This window comes from Mytilus galloprovincialis, chromosome 14 (assembly GCF_965363235.1).
Source record: "Mytilus galloprovincialis chromosome 14, xbMytGall1.hap1.1, whole genome shotgun sequence".
In the NCBI taxonomy this organism is placed as follows: domain Eukaryota; kingdom Metazoa; phylum Mollusca; class Bivalvia; order Mytilida; family Mytilidae; genus Mytilus; species Mytilus galloprovincialis.
In genome coordinates this window covers 2,086,406-2,102,684 of record NC_134851.1, presented here as the reverse complement: position 1 = coordinate 2,102,684, position 16,279 = coordinate 2,086,406, and positions in this window count along the sequence as shown.

Genomic DNA, 16,279 nt, shown 5'->3' with positions numbered 1-16,279 from the left:
TAACAATGGATGTTGCCTTATACTAAACTTTCTGTATAATATTTAGAAAACTTTTTCCGTTTTGCCATTGTGTTGTTTCTTTTTGTCAATTAATAGTTTTTATTACTCCATTGGAATTTTCTACAGTTTTCTGGTGTAATTCTGTTGTTGACCATATTCACAAATGATTACAGGTTTAATGTGATTACGTGATTATTTTATAGATTGAATCAATTGTGTTGATAAACGAATTATTAATCAACGCTCACTCTGATCTGAACTGAACAGCTCTTTAAGTAACAACCACTAATTCATATCGCTTTTGCTTTTGCGTTCTATATTCAATAAAGTGATTTCTATCAATTATGATTAATGCGTCTTAAAAGGTTCAAATTAAATGGCAATCATTATATGTTCAAACTATACCGAATCTTTACTTTTGGTCAGAACTTCAACGAACCTGTAATGCCACAAGCTGTACAAATTCAAGATTGTGTACTTTTTTGCATATTGATATTTTTAATTGTTTTTCGTAAACATTGTAATGAGATACAAGACATTGAAGCATCTGTAATTAACTGTATTATTTTTTTTAGAGTTAAGGAGGGATCAGGATAAACGGAATTATACATGTTAAGTCTTTTAAGAAGGAAATTCGCATTATAAAGGATCTTGACAACTTAAATTAACAAAATTAAGTATTATTTAAAGATTTGGTAACATATAATATCATAATAAAAGGTTGAATTACCTTTGCACACAAAGGAAAATTCACTGTTTCCTATCTGAAGTAATGCTGACTCTCGTCTTGGTATTCAGTTTGCACCCTTCTTGTATCCCTCCCCAGTACCGTAAAGCTTGGTCAACACACCACGTATAACCAATTTAGGTCAGAATCTTGTTTTAAGAGCAAATCCAGTAATTAGGACCTGAAAAGGCTAAGTTAAATACAAAAGCACTGATATGAATAATCTAATGCAATTATTTTGTAACAATGTTTCTCATTGGATGACAGTAAGCATTAAATTGTCTATCTCCTTGTCTGTAACTAAAGAAGCCGACATTTTGAATTGCGGAATGTCTACAATATTAAGCACAAAAACTCACTTGTTGTACCTGAAAAATCCTTTTTAAATTTTATTACATTCTGAAACGGCCAAGAAGCTAGAAAACACCCGGTATTTACGTTTCATGCCAGAAGCATAACACGTCACCTAGTTTAGGGGTAACACAACTAACATCTATTCGGGGAATTTTCTTTAACGTAAATTTAACACTGACATAATGAATGAAATTAAATTATATACTAGTTTTGTATTAAAATGCTACGCATCGCAAGGTAACTTTATTTGTGACAGTAAATCTAACAATGGACGTCCGCAAAGCTTCAAATACAATACAGTTATCTTTTAAATGTAAACAAATGGCTTTAACTTGTGCTTAAACAATAATCGAAAATTTAACTACAGTCATACCACATCGTTTATTTTTCTATCTAACTCTCCCTCTCTTGTTTATTGATTCATATTTGCAACTATGCTGCAACACTACTAATTGCGTAATGTTTATACGATTTGTGGTGTCAAAGATTGTGCAATGTTTGTAAGGAATTTAGTTAAAGGTAAATTTATAAAATAAAATGTCACAGTTGATGCTCATTAATTACTCAAACGGATATATTCATTAAAGAAAAATGATTTTCAAAATAGGATTCCAAGTTATGGCTTCTTTCATCAAGGCCATAACCAAAACTAAATAATATGTTTGTATCTCCACCATTCGTTTAATGAAATTACGTCGGATGAATTGGACAGTGTTAGAAACTATCACTTAATATTAATATAATAAAAAAAAATGTTATCTCTGCAAATTGAAATCGGTTAGTTTGTTCGACTATACGTCTTTTTTTTTTCAAGAGAAAATTGATCAATTTATTGTATTATAGTTTTATTATTTATGATTTTTGAATGCAGTTCATATTTTTTACATTTTAATTCAACAATGTTCAATGTAATGGTCTTCCCAAGAGATAAAGCAATAAAAAATTAACACTAACCGTTGCATGATCGATGTAACGCAGAATTTTATACTTTAAATATATAATGAAAATAATGATGTTTTTTTTTAATTTTTTTATCCGAAATATGAATATGGTATTAGTTTTGTTGCTTTTTTTTTTTTTATTTCCGAGTACTTTGAGTTATAGACATGCATTTTGTGTCATTTGTTTTAAATTGATTCTATGGAACGTTGCAATATCGGAAGTGCAGAAAAAATTTGGTCGTTGATTTTTCCTTGAAAATTTGGCGGAGTGTTCACGAAACAGTACTTGATTGATTGCAAAAGAAAAAAATAGGGGTCCATGTGCTTGTTTTTTTAATAAAAGTCATATACCTTAATATTTAACGCCGTCTGTCAGTATATCGCTAAATTACGTTATATTAAGTTTTAATCGCAAAGACGTCGTATAATCGTTCCCGCCGTACACGACTATACTGTCAAGTATAATTATGCAGGTGTTTTCCAAAGCGTTGATACTTATCATAAAAATGCATATGATGGTTCCTTGTAAAATGGCAAAACATTTGTGCTAAACATTTACGAAACGAAATTTGGACAGAAACCTTTTTATAATAAAGAAAGGGAAATAACAAAGGTTTCTAGCAGATTACTTTTTAACTGTACGGCAATAAAGAAAACTCTGATATAAGTATAAAGGTGCATATCCGTCCGACATTAGTTCTAAATTGATTCATGTACTGAAAGAGGATAGAGCATTATTTCAAAGGCCTTGATATGGCAAAATGTGAACCAACTATAAATTGAGTGAGGTGATACCATCAAGTGACAACCGTACAACCTTGAACAATGACAACCGTATAACCTTCTACAATGACAAAACCGATGCCGTATCGTCAGCTTTAAAAGGCCCTGACATACTTCGATTTTTCTTTTTCTTTCTACATTCAAAAGATAATCATCTTGCAAACTTTAAATATAAGGAGTACTTCTTGTTTTATAGTTGAAGTTGTTTCATCTCATTATTGCCTCAATCGACCGAAAATGAAGTTGTAGTATAACATTTCATATGAAGTACAGCAGCCGGTATTAGAAAATAATATTGAACGATGTCATTATAAAAAGATAACTTCCATTACCTTTTATGCGGCGTATAGATATTTTAATGATATTGGCTTACTTGTTTGTCTAAGAGTAGAGCTATATTGCAAACACGTTGTTTGATCTGTTGTCCGATCGTCTAGCAATATGTTTGTTACTTTTCTTAGAAACACCTTTACTGAATGACTTCATATTTGCTCATCAGCTTGACAGTTTTCTGATCTGTCTTTCTGCAATAAGTGAACATTTGCCGATTTTCAATTTTTATCTCTCAATATGTTAAAGTACAATAGGAATGTACATTTACAAATAAGAAGACTTGGTATGATTACCAATAAGACAAATCTCAACCAGAGACCAATTAACGTAGAAGTTAACGACTATAGGACATGGGACAGCCTTCAACAATGAGTAAATCCCATACCGCAAAATCAGCTATGACAAATTCAAAACAACTGAAACGGGAAACGTACGGCATGATTTAACAATGAACGAAATACAAATATGATGTACGATAACAAACGGTTACCATTGAATAATAAGCTCTTTTATTAGCATGTGAACGGTTATTTTCTTGTTTTGGTCTATTACATCCAGTTTGATATACAAAAAATACAACCAATTAAAAAAAACTAATGTGTGACAGTTTTGCATCATTTGGTACTAATTTGCTTAAAATCAAACCAAAAGTGACACCAATATATTTTTTTTGAAATCTTATTAACATACTTTTATTGACAGTTCTTCTGCATACACTTATATATTTTCACCCACCTCTATCCAGAACAGGGTGATACACTCTACTCATTATTTTATTTACGAACAGGGTGCATGTTGTACGACCTTGTCTACTCATGAGGGTCTCGAACATGCAGTCGGTTTTGTTATTTTGTTGATAGTTTGTTAAATGTGGCTTTACAATGACAATACTCAATACAATTTTGAGTCTGCCAAATGCTACACAAGAAAAATAAAAAATTAAAGACACAAAATAATTTAATTCTGATTGTTTTTAATTCAAGAAAGTATTACTGTCTTCTTTATCAATGGATGAAAATAACTGTTCTCGTCACGAAAAATATTGCACAAATTTGTTGAGGATAGTTGTTTTTGTCTGTCACTCTTGGAGTTCCATTGATACGTTTTTCAGTAAAGACCTGCTGTACACCACGGTCGTTATGATTTTTGTGTATGGATTTTAAATCATCCAACACCAGACCCGATTCAGCCATCCTACGCGCCATATATTTTGTTAAAAATTTGTCATTTACCACAGATTCATAAGTCTTCTCATTTCTCTTTGTTTCTGTGTCAAATTTCTGTTGCTCCATTAGGGATTCAATACTGAAAGAATGTAAAAGGAGTTCTGTCTTACCAATGCTCGATTTTTCCAATATACAATTCAATGCTGAAACATCTCCTATTGCGTGTGAGCATCAAACTGTCCACCACAAACATTTTCATACACTGTAGTCTGCTTATAGTTTGGAAAACCCGGAAATTGTTTTTTGAATAAAGGCAAGGTATCGACAAAACCCTTAACAACTGTTTTGAATTCGGCAAACATGTAAAATTCTTTATATTCAAAATTAAACGTTTAGAGTCAAATAACTTGGCATTATGGCCAATTAGTATTACTGGTTTGTATTGACTTAGCCATATTACAAAATTTTGAAATGCTGCTTCTCGTATTGGTTTACCATGGTGAAAAAGAACACCCCCTTTATTTGTAAGTCCAGTGACAGCGCTACTCATCTTTGAAATGGGCTTAGTTGGTTGTATGTAACAACTAAATTCATTATCGTTAAATTTACAGGCTGTTTGTAGAATTTCACAGTCCTCTTGTAACGAACTGGTTTCCAAGTCAAACACAGCAAAATTACCATCAAAATTGGTCACAGTTTCTGTGTTAGCACGATATCGAATCCCAGGTATATTGTTTATCACAGTGACCAGTGAAAAACCAACATCATTTTTATACGTAGTACCTTCCACTTTTTCTTTCTTTAATAGCTATTTCTGTCTTTTTTTCGTTATTTGTTTTAATTTTCCTTCTTTTCACCTCTGGTTGAACTGGTTTCCAAGTCAAACACAGCAAAATTACCATCAAAATTGGTCACAGTTTCTGTGTTAGCACGATATCGAATCCCAGGTATATTGTTTATCACAGTGACCAGTGAAAAACCAACATCATTTTTATACGTAGTACCTTCCACTTTTTCTTTCTTTAATAGCTATTTCTGTCTTTTTTTCGTTATTTGTTTTAATTTTCCTTCTTTTCACCTCTGGTTGAACTGGTTTCCAAGTCAAACACAGCAAAATTACCATCAAAATTGGTCACAGTTTCTGTGTTAGCACGATATCGAATCCCAGGTATATTGTTTATCACAGTGACCAGTGAAAAACCAACATCATTTTTATACGTAGTACCTTCCACTTTTTCTTTCTTTAATAGCTATTTCTGTCTTTTTTTCGTTATTTGTTTTAATTTTCCTTCTTTTCACCTCTGGTTGTTGGTTATAAATCAGTTGCCGTTTTCGCTCTTTTGAAAGACATTCGCTTTGTTTCTTTGTTATTTTGTTGGGCGATAACCAAGCCTCCAAATGAAGTTCCGAAATGTAATGGTATCCAATATTTTTCTGAGCTACTGTAGCAGAAACTCTGTTCTTTAAACTTTCACTGGCACTATAGCATATTCGCTTTGGTGCTTTAGACGCGAATATATGCCATTTATAGACTCTGCATCTTTTGTTGATCCACCGGGTGCAAGTTTATGTGAATTGTTTGACATCGTCTCAAAAACAATGTACAAATCAATGTAAAGGTCATCACCGGATAATGCTTTTCCGCCAAGTAGGGATTTAAAGCTGAAGTTATCATTGTCCGCTTTACACCAATTGCCACATTTCTCATGATGACCAAAATAGTGTGGAACTATGGAAGTAAGTGTTTCCCTAAGTGCATTTGCTTGGTTTTTGTTTTGTGATATAGCATAGGAAAAGCATTTTTGAAAGTACTTTATAACAGTGGTAGTTAAAGTTTTGTGGGTTTTTTTTTGCAGGGTATTAAAAATCGAATTTCCCACCGACTTCCTTGAATGATTTATATCACTACACTTTTCCACTGGATGTCCCAATCGTTCCTTCACTTGGGATAGTGTGGCAGAATCGTCATCCATGACTAACACACCAACTTGTGTTCCCGCAATATCTTCTAATATTTTTAGAAGTTCAGCTCCCGTATGTGCCTCCATTGCTTTAGGTGATTTATTCGAGTTTTTCTGGCATTCGTGATTTTCTGGTTCTTTACCCAATTGCGATGCTTTTAAACATATCCGACAGTGGTCTGAACATACTTTGAAGTTTAAAACTTTTCCAGTGTTTTGCCCAATTACAGATCCAACATCTGAGTGGCTACTGTATGAACGACCGGAGCCCCTTTTTTGCCAACACATGTCGTATTTAGCCGTTAACTTTGGAATGTCAGTGCCATTTGTGGTTCCTACCTTTAACTGCTCCCTGTAGTGGAAGAAAAATCAAATCTATGAACCAATTCTTAAAAAAACACAAATAAGGGTCCAAAAATGGGACCAAAACAAGCAGTTTTCAAATGACAATAAGTTGTGTTTTGTACAGTTTTTTTTTTTTTTTTTTTTTTTTTCTGAAAATGTACCACCAGGTAAAATACCACAAGGAGAAGATGTGTGAATATATATTAAATAGTATATGGTGGCCGGATGCGGCCATTTCGCCATTTCGCCTTTTCGCTTTTTCATGTTTTCTCCTTTCACTTTACAAATGCGAATCGAGAAATCAAGAAATCCAAAAAGCAAAAGCGCGAAAACACGAAAGCAAAATCGCGAAATGAATTTCTTGATTTCGCGTTTTTGCTTTCTCGATTTCCCGATTTCCAAATTTCTCGATTTCTTGATATCGATTTTCAAATTTATTTCTTAATTTCTAGATTACGTTTTCTCGATTGCCCGATTTCGCGTTGGAAAAGTGAAAGAGAAAAACCCGAAAAACGATAAGGGAAAATAGTCGCAACCGGCCACCATAACCGTACCATATTTTACCAAAAGAAAATGTTTTTTTTTTTTTAATATCATAGTTTGTTCAAGGGTTGGTTTAAAACAAAAATACAAGATTAAAGATATTAAAGTCAAAATGTCTTTAAAAGTGATTTTTCTCCCTCACCATTGAAGAAATTGTGGGGGTTACAATTGATTTTGCTAGTTCTATGTATAAAGTCTGATTACAGATTCTCTATGTATTGTGCAATAGCAGAGTGTAAATCGTGTAATTTCAAGTTCCATGACTTAATTTATTCTTTACCAGAAACCTATTATTTGTTCTATTTAATAACAATTCAAATTTAAACATGTATTAATTTTTTTTATATAAATAAGGCCGTTTGTTTTCTCGTTTGAATTGTTTTACATTGTCATATCGGGGCCTTTTATATCTGACTATGCGGTATGGGCTTTGCTCATTGTGAAAGCCCGTACGGTCCCCTATAGTTGTTAATGTATGTGTCATTTTGGTCTCTTGTGGACAGTTGTCTCATTGGCAATCATACCACATCATCTTTTTTATATACGTATTGCATATTGTGTCCATTTTTGCTCCAACTGTTTAGGGATAGACTTCTGCGGTCGTATCCATCTGCGCTCGGCGGACCAGTTTATTAATCAATTTATGTACGATCGATACTTTGTTGTGCTACCGTTTTTGTTTACATTGTTATGTAAATATGACATTTTGTTTTATCTTTCAATACTCACTAGACATTTCCCGGGAGACGGAATAAGACCATCAAATAAGAATTTCTGGGATGGAAGTTAATGCACTCGTCAAATGTGCGTCCAATACGTGATCTTCCTATGACAAACAGCCAAATGAGGAGGTTAGATAGTGCAAAATATAAAAACCCGTTCAGTTAATGCACTTCTCTAGAAATAACAGAAGTTAGCTCACTCGAAGATCAAAATTATCAAACATATACAAACAAGATAATACCGTTCTGTGTAAAGATGCACATATATAGGGACTGCATTAATGAGACAACAACCCGACAACCCAAAAAAGAAAAAAAAATATCTAGAGATTTTAGTAGCGGTCTTCAACAACAATAAACATGTCTATCACAGTTACATTCATTATGCCTCCGTTTACATATTAGTTTACCTTGTTTTCTCAATCTCCTCTTAAAGAGCATTCACACATGACGTTTTTGCAATCTCCGAAAGCGGCTTTTGAATCTCCCGTTCCCGTTTTTTTAAAGTCTTGGCTGTTGCTCCTGGAATTCCTAGCGCTGTAACAAACTTGTTAAGTTGTCTGGGATCAATCCCAGCCTCAATCATACCTGCAAATGATTACATTTTTTGTGTTTATTGATTTAAGAAGATTTGGTATGAGTCCTAATAAGACAACTCTCCATCCAAGTCACAATTTAAAAAAGTAAACCATTATAGGACAAACCCATCTCAAAAAGACAAAATTTGTGAAGATTTAAATATTTTTGCATGAATAATGATGCTACTTTCAGATAAGTGCCCGTTATATTATCTAATACAGTGCGCATTTGAGTCACAATAGTGATCATATTTCCAATAAATAGCAAAAGGTTAATACATTTTAACCATTTCTAAAAATGTTCAGGTGCCAGAAAAAGGCCGACTCCTATAGCATGTTGTCGTACTTCGTCGTTTCTTTGTCCGTTTTTGGGCATTAATCAGTGCCATAATATATATGTACTGTTACACCGATCCTCCTTTTAATGGGGTTTATAAACTAAAATTATTCACAACTCGTCTTCTTTAAACCAATAGTTTTTAAGTTTTTACATGTAATTTAAAAACAATGACTGCTCATTTATGAATTATAATAACATATACAAGTAGAGTTACATGTCTTTATTTCCACAAACTACTACATGTATCTTGTTGAGAAGCACATTAAAAAGTATACTCAGTGTGCTGATCTTATACAAAGGCCAAAGCAGGTAATGTATGTGTTGTCTCATTTAAATAACATGTTAATGTGATAAATGTGGAATTAGATATTTGCCACTGGACGACAAGCAACTATCAATACTAATAATTACCTATTGCAGCTTTTGTGTTGATGTCAAAAATTGCAGGTCTTTTTGTTCCGTAATGTGTTTTATTTGTTAAAATGTTGTTAAGCATATTACAGTTCAAGCAACGAATTATGAGATAGCTCCCAAATCCTTGCAGTTTTTCTTTCTCTACGTTGAGTAGATTCAGCTGGGCAGTGCAGTTTTGACAGCTATTCAGTGCTTTTGCCAGACTGAAAAGCTCAACAATTCTTCTACCATCTCTCCATGTTATACCGTCGGTATTTTCTTCTGTGTCTATAACCATTTCTTCATTTTCGTCGGGCAAAGTTGTATTCAATTTGTTTTTATTCATATTTTTTTTATTGTATGTTCCGCGAAATTATGACTTCATTTAAGGTCAAGGATCAGTAAATAAACTAGTCCATAGATTTTTTTAAAACTTAGAACTCAATTAGATATTGAAAATATACATCAGAAAATGTAAAAAAAAGTATATGTCACCGACTTCGTTTTCAAGAAAAATCCATTTTTAAAATGGTCCGAGAGGGTACTAAATTACATTGAATATATAGGGTAAATCTATATTTTTCTTCTACAATTTTCGGTTTCTAGTATAAATCACGAGAACCGCTCCATAGAATTTTTTTTTAAATTAATATTTTTTTCCTCTTTGTCTTACGAATTAGATGATATTAAAAAAAAAAATATGGTCACCGACTTTGTTTTCCCTGTAGAAGCGACGCAAACCCAACATTTTGACAAAAAAAACATAAAAATTCGTGACGTCGTAATTTTTATTATATAACGTCAAGTTATCATGCTAATAATTTCCAACGTTCTTCGTGTTGATTATGCACGATGATTATGTGTTTCGTATTGATAGATTCTTTTTATCATAAGAGTCTGGATAATTATCATAAATTTTTATTTAGTATTACCAATATTCTTTATTCTTTATATTTTGGCACCTCATTATACACTTTTTCTTTTTTTTTTTTTTTTTTTTGCATTTTATTCTGCAATTTTTGCCCATTATTCTGTATTCCGTAAATCCCATTCAGACCCTCTTTTATGGAACATTTTAAAAAGAAATTATACGTTGTAAAAATGTGATACAAGTATGTTCATTATCAATATACATATCTAAAACATGAATTTGATATTTTAGCTCTCACAGAGACTCACTTAGATCCAAATATATGCGACAAAGACATCGAACTTAATTCATTTTTAAACAAAATCATCAGAAAAGATCGTAACAATTTTGGTGGCGGCCTCCTTATTTATGTAAAAGACGATATTGGTATTCTCCGTAGAAATAATCTTGAAAATCAATTAGATGAAACTCTCTGGGTTGAAATCCGTGCGAAAGGTCAAACATTCTTACTCTGCAATACCTATCGACCTCCCGAATCGAACGACGGTCATTTTTGGACACGCTTAAATCATGCAATAGGATTGGCTTATCAATTCAATGAAAATATTGTAATTACGGGTGATTTGAACAGTGATTTATTCAAGGCGCAAAACAACAAATTAATTGAAATCTTAAATATATTTAATTGAAGAAATGTTATTGATTTTATATTATTGTATTAATATCTCTTCCTGGTTTGGAAATTACCAGTTTAAAATAGTGATTTATGATTAATATAATTAGCAATTCACAGGTATGTATTAACAAATATTATAATATATTTGTTTCGATTCTGGAAAAAAAAGATAGTATGTAAATATTTTTATATATAAAATCGATAACTGCAAGTGTGAACTATTTCCGGAAACTTTTTCTTTCCAAACAAGCTAGATACACATATTGATACATATATACTTATTTATTTACGGTTGAAAATGAAATATTTATAACATAGATTAGATAAATTGTAATGTTTTATTGTTAAACAGAGAGAAATCCTGGATTTCTTGTTAAAATAAAGATACCCTTCACTAGAATGCTGGACTAGTGAAGTAAATTGTTAACAGCAAGCAATATATTGTTGAATAAAAAAAAAAAAAAAAAAAAAAAAAAAAAAAAAATGTTATTGATAAACCAACTCGAGTGACAAATCACAGTAACACACTACTTGATCCAATTATTTTAAGTGACACTTTGTCGTACTTTATCTCAGATGTTTTACCAACGCCTACTAATATAAGTGACCACGATGCACCAATAATTTTTCTCGAGTGTCCGACAACTATTACACGTTCGTATAAAAGAGAAATAATAATTATAAAATGAACTGTTAACAAAACTTTGAGATTTTGAAATACTAAGGCGTTTCTACATCGGGAATATATTACCTAATCTGTATTTAGCAAAACTTTTAGGAATTTTCGGTTCTCAATGCTCTTCAACTTCGTATTTTATTTTTTTATTTTTTTTTATTTTACATTTTTTTATTCGAGCGTCACTGATAAGTCTTTTGTAGACAACACGCTCATCTGACGTAAATACAAAATTTAAATCCTGGTATCTATGAGAAGTTTATTTACTTTCTTTTCTATAAACCCGTCCAATACGCATTGGATACATTAATATTTTTCGTTCAACTATAGACTAAGTACAACAAATACGTCTGACGAAAACACCCACACAACGATATTCAAGATTGAAGGATTTTTGTTTTCTGATTTGTACACTGCCTCTTTAACTATATGCTTTACTATCATTAGGAGAGATTAAAACTAAATATATATATAAAAAGAAAATGTTGTATGATTGCCAATGCCAATGAGACAACTGTCCGCAAGAGACCAAAATGATACAGACATTAACAACTATAGGTCATCGTACAGCCTTGAACAATGAGCAAAGCCCATATCGCATAGTCAGTTATAAATGGCCCCGATATGACAATGTAAAACAATTCAAACGAGAAAACTAACGGACTTATCTGTATAAAAAATTAACGAAGAACATATATGTAACACAAAAACAAACCGCAACCACTGATAATCTGTTCTTGTTTAAAAGTAGGACACAACAGAAGGAATCTTTTTTAAAGTATGTATAAACCTTTCCATGGTAAGTAAAACGTTTACATATTCAAATATATCATACATGAGGGTCTGGATTAGGGACTTTCATTCCTTGATTTTTTCCCATTCTATTTTGTGCATTTCATTCTTTTTCTATTCTTTATTATTTTTGTCTATTTTTTTCTTGAATCCTTTATTCCGCGCTGTTTGCCTATTATTCTCAAATCTTTCGTTACTTCCCTATGATAATTGTGATAAGTAAACTTTTAGTTAAACTCGACGTGTTATTGTATTTTTTAATCATCTATGCCAATCCATAGAATGAAATTTCGATCCATAATCTCACTTAATTCGAAGTTTGTCTGGGTCTAAATATATATTGTTCTCCCATGTTTTTTTTTTTTTTGTTTATGGTAAGGACTTACAACATATTAACTGTAAGTCAGTTAACTTTCTTTTCAATTAGATTTTATCTATTATTCCTAAATAGAAACATGCTTTGAACATTAAAGAGAGCTCTTGATGAAGATGTAAACCTTCCATGCCATAACATATCTATGTAGAACTACATATGGGAAATATTTTCTTTTAAAACTTAATCGTCTTTAGATTTTAAATTGTGTTTTGCATACTGTTCTCTGTCATTTTGTTGATTTGTGCTTTCGATTAACGTATGTTGGTTCTCCCTTTATGTATTTACAGTCTTTTTTTAACGTCAAATACAATTTATCAAACTGCCTGGAACACAGACTACAACATAAATACTACTCTATTATTTCATTTTCAATGCTACATTTTACTTAAATTCCATGTCGCAAAGAATAGGACGTAAAATTGATTTATAACACAATTAATTCTCTACACGCACTTGACTTGGTATTTTTAAAGTAGATCTTAATATTGTTGTCAACATTTAACAAGCAGGACTTGTACTATCAAAATTTGGTATATTTAATATATTTTGGAATACTTATACTTACCCTGATATCAGAAGATAAGTTTTTAAATAAGTAAATGTATCGATGATACCTTTTCCCTCATTTCTTTCGCTGCCATGTTTTATTTTTTGGGTTTTTTTTTAAAGAGGAGCGCTTTAAATGCAACCATACCAATACGTTTTATTTTCCTCATATTCATATTAAAAATTAACATATTACCAATGCAGTTCAAAATCTGTAAGAATGCAGATAAATATACATGTTTGTTTGTCATGTAACTGTGGGGATATTTTCTCAAAACACAATTATTACATTACCCGTTTGTTGGATTGTATCATTTGATGTGTATTGCGTCGATACGTTATTCATGTTATTTGAGAATTAAAATAAACTGTTATATTGTCTATAAAGACGATCTGTTTCCTATGAACTTATTCTGTTTTGTAGGTTATCAATTATATGTATAATCGAAGTTTACGCAAATGTCCAATTTAACATGTTCAATGGCTTTCATATTATGTCGGGCGGAATAATGAATAGTGAATTAGATTATAGCATTACAAATATGTTGACTAACAATGAACATCCTATATGGTAAAAGATGATAATTAATAGCGTAATGAGTGATAGTTTGGTCTGATATTGGATCATAATATGGCATAAATACATTTTGAAAATGAATTGATAATGCCAAATAAAAAGGTCAAACACTTTTTTGTGTTGATGATATCAGGAATTCATAAGTCTAAATCATATGAATCATTACAGTAAAAGTCCTTTTTAGATAAAAGCAACGGTAGTATACCGCTGTTTTAAATTGATAAATCTATTAAGAAAAAAACAAATCCGAGCTACGAATTAAAACTGAGGGAAACACATCAAATAAAAGAGTAGAACTACGACACAACAGATACACAACACCAAAATGTAACACAAACATAAACGAAATATAATATAACATTTTAAGAATAATTGTATATATTCCTTTAAATATATAATAAACCTAAATGTATATGTATTTTCCAAATTATACTGATGTTTGAATTTCATATCATACAGTCCTAATTTACGTGAACATAACATGTCAAAGTATTGTCCAACTTACTTTAATCGGTCACGTGTCTACACAATATTGTATTGTCAGATCAAATCATGCAGATAATTGGCCGTTTCAGAATATAATGCATCCTGGATAATATTTTCAAAAGTGTACACCACAACGTCCTGATTGGTTAAAGATGTCATAAACAATGGAAATTTAACCAATGACGTGGCGTTATTTTCATTTTGGGGTACGAACAATGAAATTACCCATGATGCTTTAGATTCTGAAACGGCCAATTGCAATATACATCTGAAATGGAATCTATCTTCCTTTACATTGTCTTTCAGACTGTTTGTATATATTGAAAATAGTAGGAGTAAGGCAGAATTTTCATTTCTGAATTCTTTTTTTATTCATTCCTTCTATTTCAAACCATATTACTCTATTCTTTGAACTGTTGGCCCATCTTGCCACATTTATTATTTTCTGTCCATTTCGTTCTATTTCTTTTTGTTGTTGACCTTTTATTCGCTATTTAATATTTTTGGACTATTTTCTCTTTTCTTGTTGGTTTTGCCAATTATCGTTTTTTTGTAAACTGGATCCCGACACTAATGCGATGTCACCAGTACGATGTGATATGAGAATAATTTGTAATTTAAATGTTTTGAGACATCTTTAAAAAGTAAGATTTCCATTAAATAACGGTAGCACCACGCAGGTCAACTCGAAACATATATTGTTTATAGATACATCTCGTATTCAATTAAACCTGTAAGGGAATTCTAGTCCTCCTTATCTAAAAACATAATGCTCGTTTTCAAGTTGTATCAGATGAATTTCATACTTTTGATGACTTTTATTATAATGTTGTCATTAGATTAATGCATTAGTTTCAGACAATTCAAATTGTTCGGATTTTTTTTATATTATCGTTATGAGCATTTACGTAATTGTATTTTTGTTTGCAAATACGTAAAGCGATTAGAATAGTTCTCATATTAAGCATGTTAGATATACATGTTTGTATCTATTCTACTTAGCAAATTTCCTCTCGGGACTGAAACAAATCAAAAAACAGAAAGCAGATTAAGTAATCAATCATTTTTGAAATCTTATACTGTCGATTTCCTTATCTTAAAACAGATTACGCTGTTTCATGTTATTTCAGCAGAGTTTCATATTTTTGATGACTTTTTTTATTTTTTGTCAATACCTTAATGCATAAGTTTCAGACAATGCAATCGTTTAAGTTCTTTCATATTACCGTCAGGAGCATTAACGTACTGAAGATAAGTTGGCAAATACTTGTAACTATTAGGGAACTTCTCATATAGAATACACATGTGTATCTATTTTATTTAACAAATTTCCAATCGGTCCTTAAAACAAATAGAAAAACCAAAACTAAATTTGAATCCAATCATATTTAAAATTTTATATTGACGTATACCTTTCACGTAATATTTACAGGAAATATTTTATTTGATAGCTATAGGTTTTACCACTGCATCTAGTGTAATATGATATATTTATTTGAGACACTAAGCTTTTTAATGTCAAAAACGAGAGACTTGCAGAGGGTTTAAAAACCCTTTGTTCGGGCTTATGGTTTAGGCAAAAACATCGGATCCGTTAACTGGTGTTACAATATTATAGTTTTGGATATCGTACATGTCGTATACGGATACATTTGGTTTGTGTTTATTACCAAGAACATGTAACAAGTTGGATTTTAAATATTTAATATCAATGGATTTTTTTAGTATTCTTGAGCGATATCTATGTAGGTAAACTTTTTCTTTTCTGTTCATTCATCTGCAAAAAAATGGATTTTTACATCATGACATCATGGAAAGTCGACATTTACGTCATAGTAGAAACGTCATATGACAGCTAAACATTTTTTTCTAAGGTATGGAACCAATAAAAAGGCAGATAAGCGTAAAATAGCAGCGATTACTATACTACTATTTCGGAAAATTTCAGTTTGATAATATAGATTTTAACGTCGTACATTCCCGACTTATTTGTAGGGTTTAAGTATTTAGGGTTGAACTATTGTGGTGATAGTAAATCCTGATAAACCTTCGAACACACACATTTATCAAGTCTTATTTACATTTACTACAGG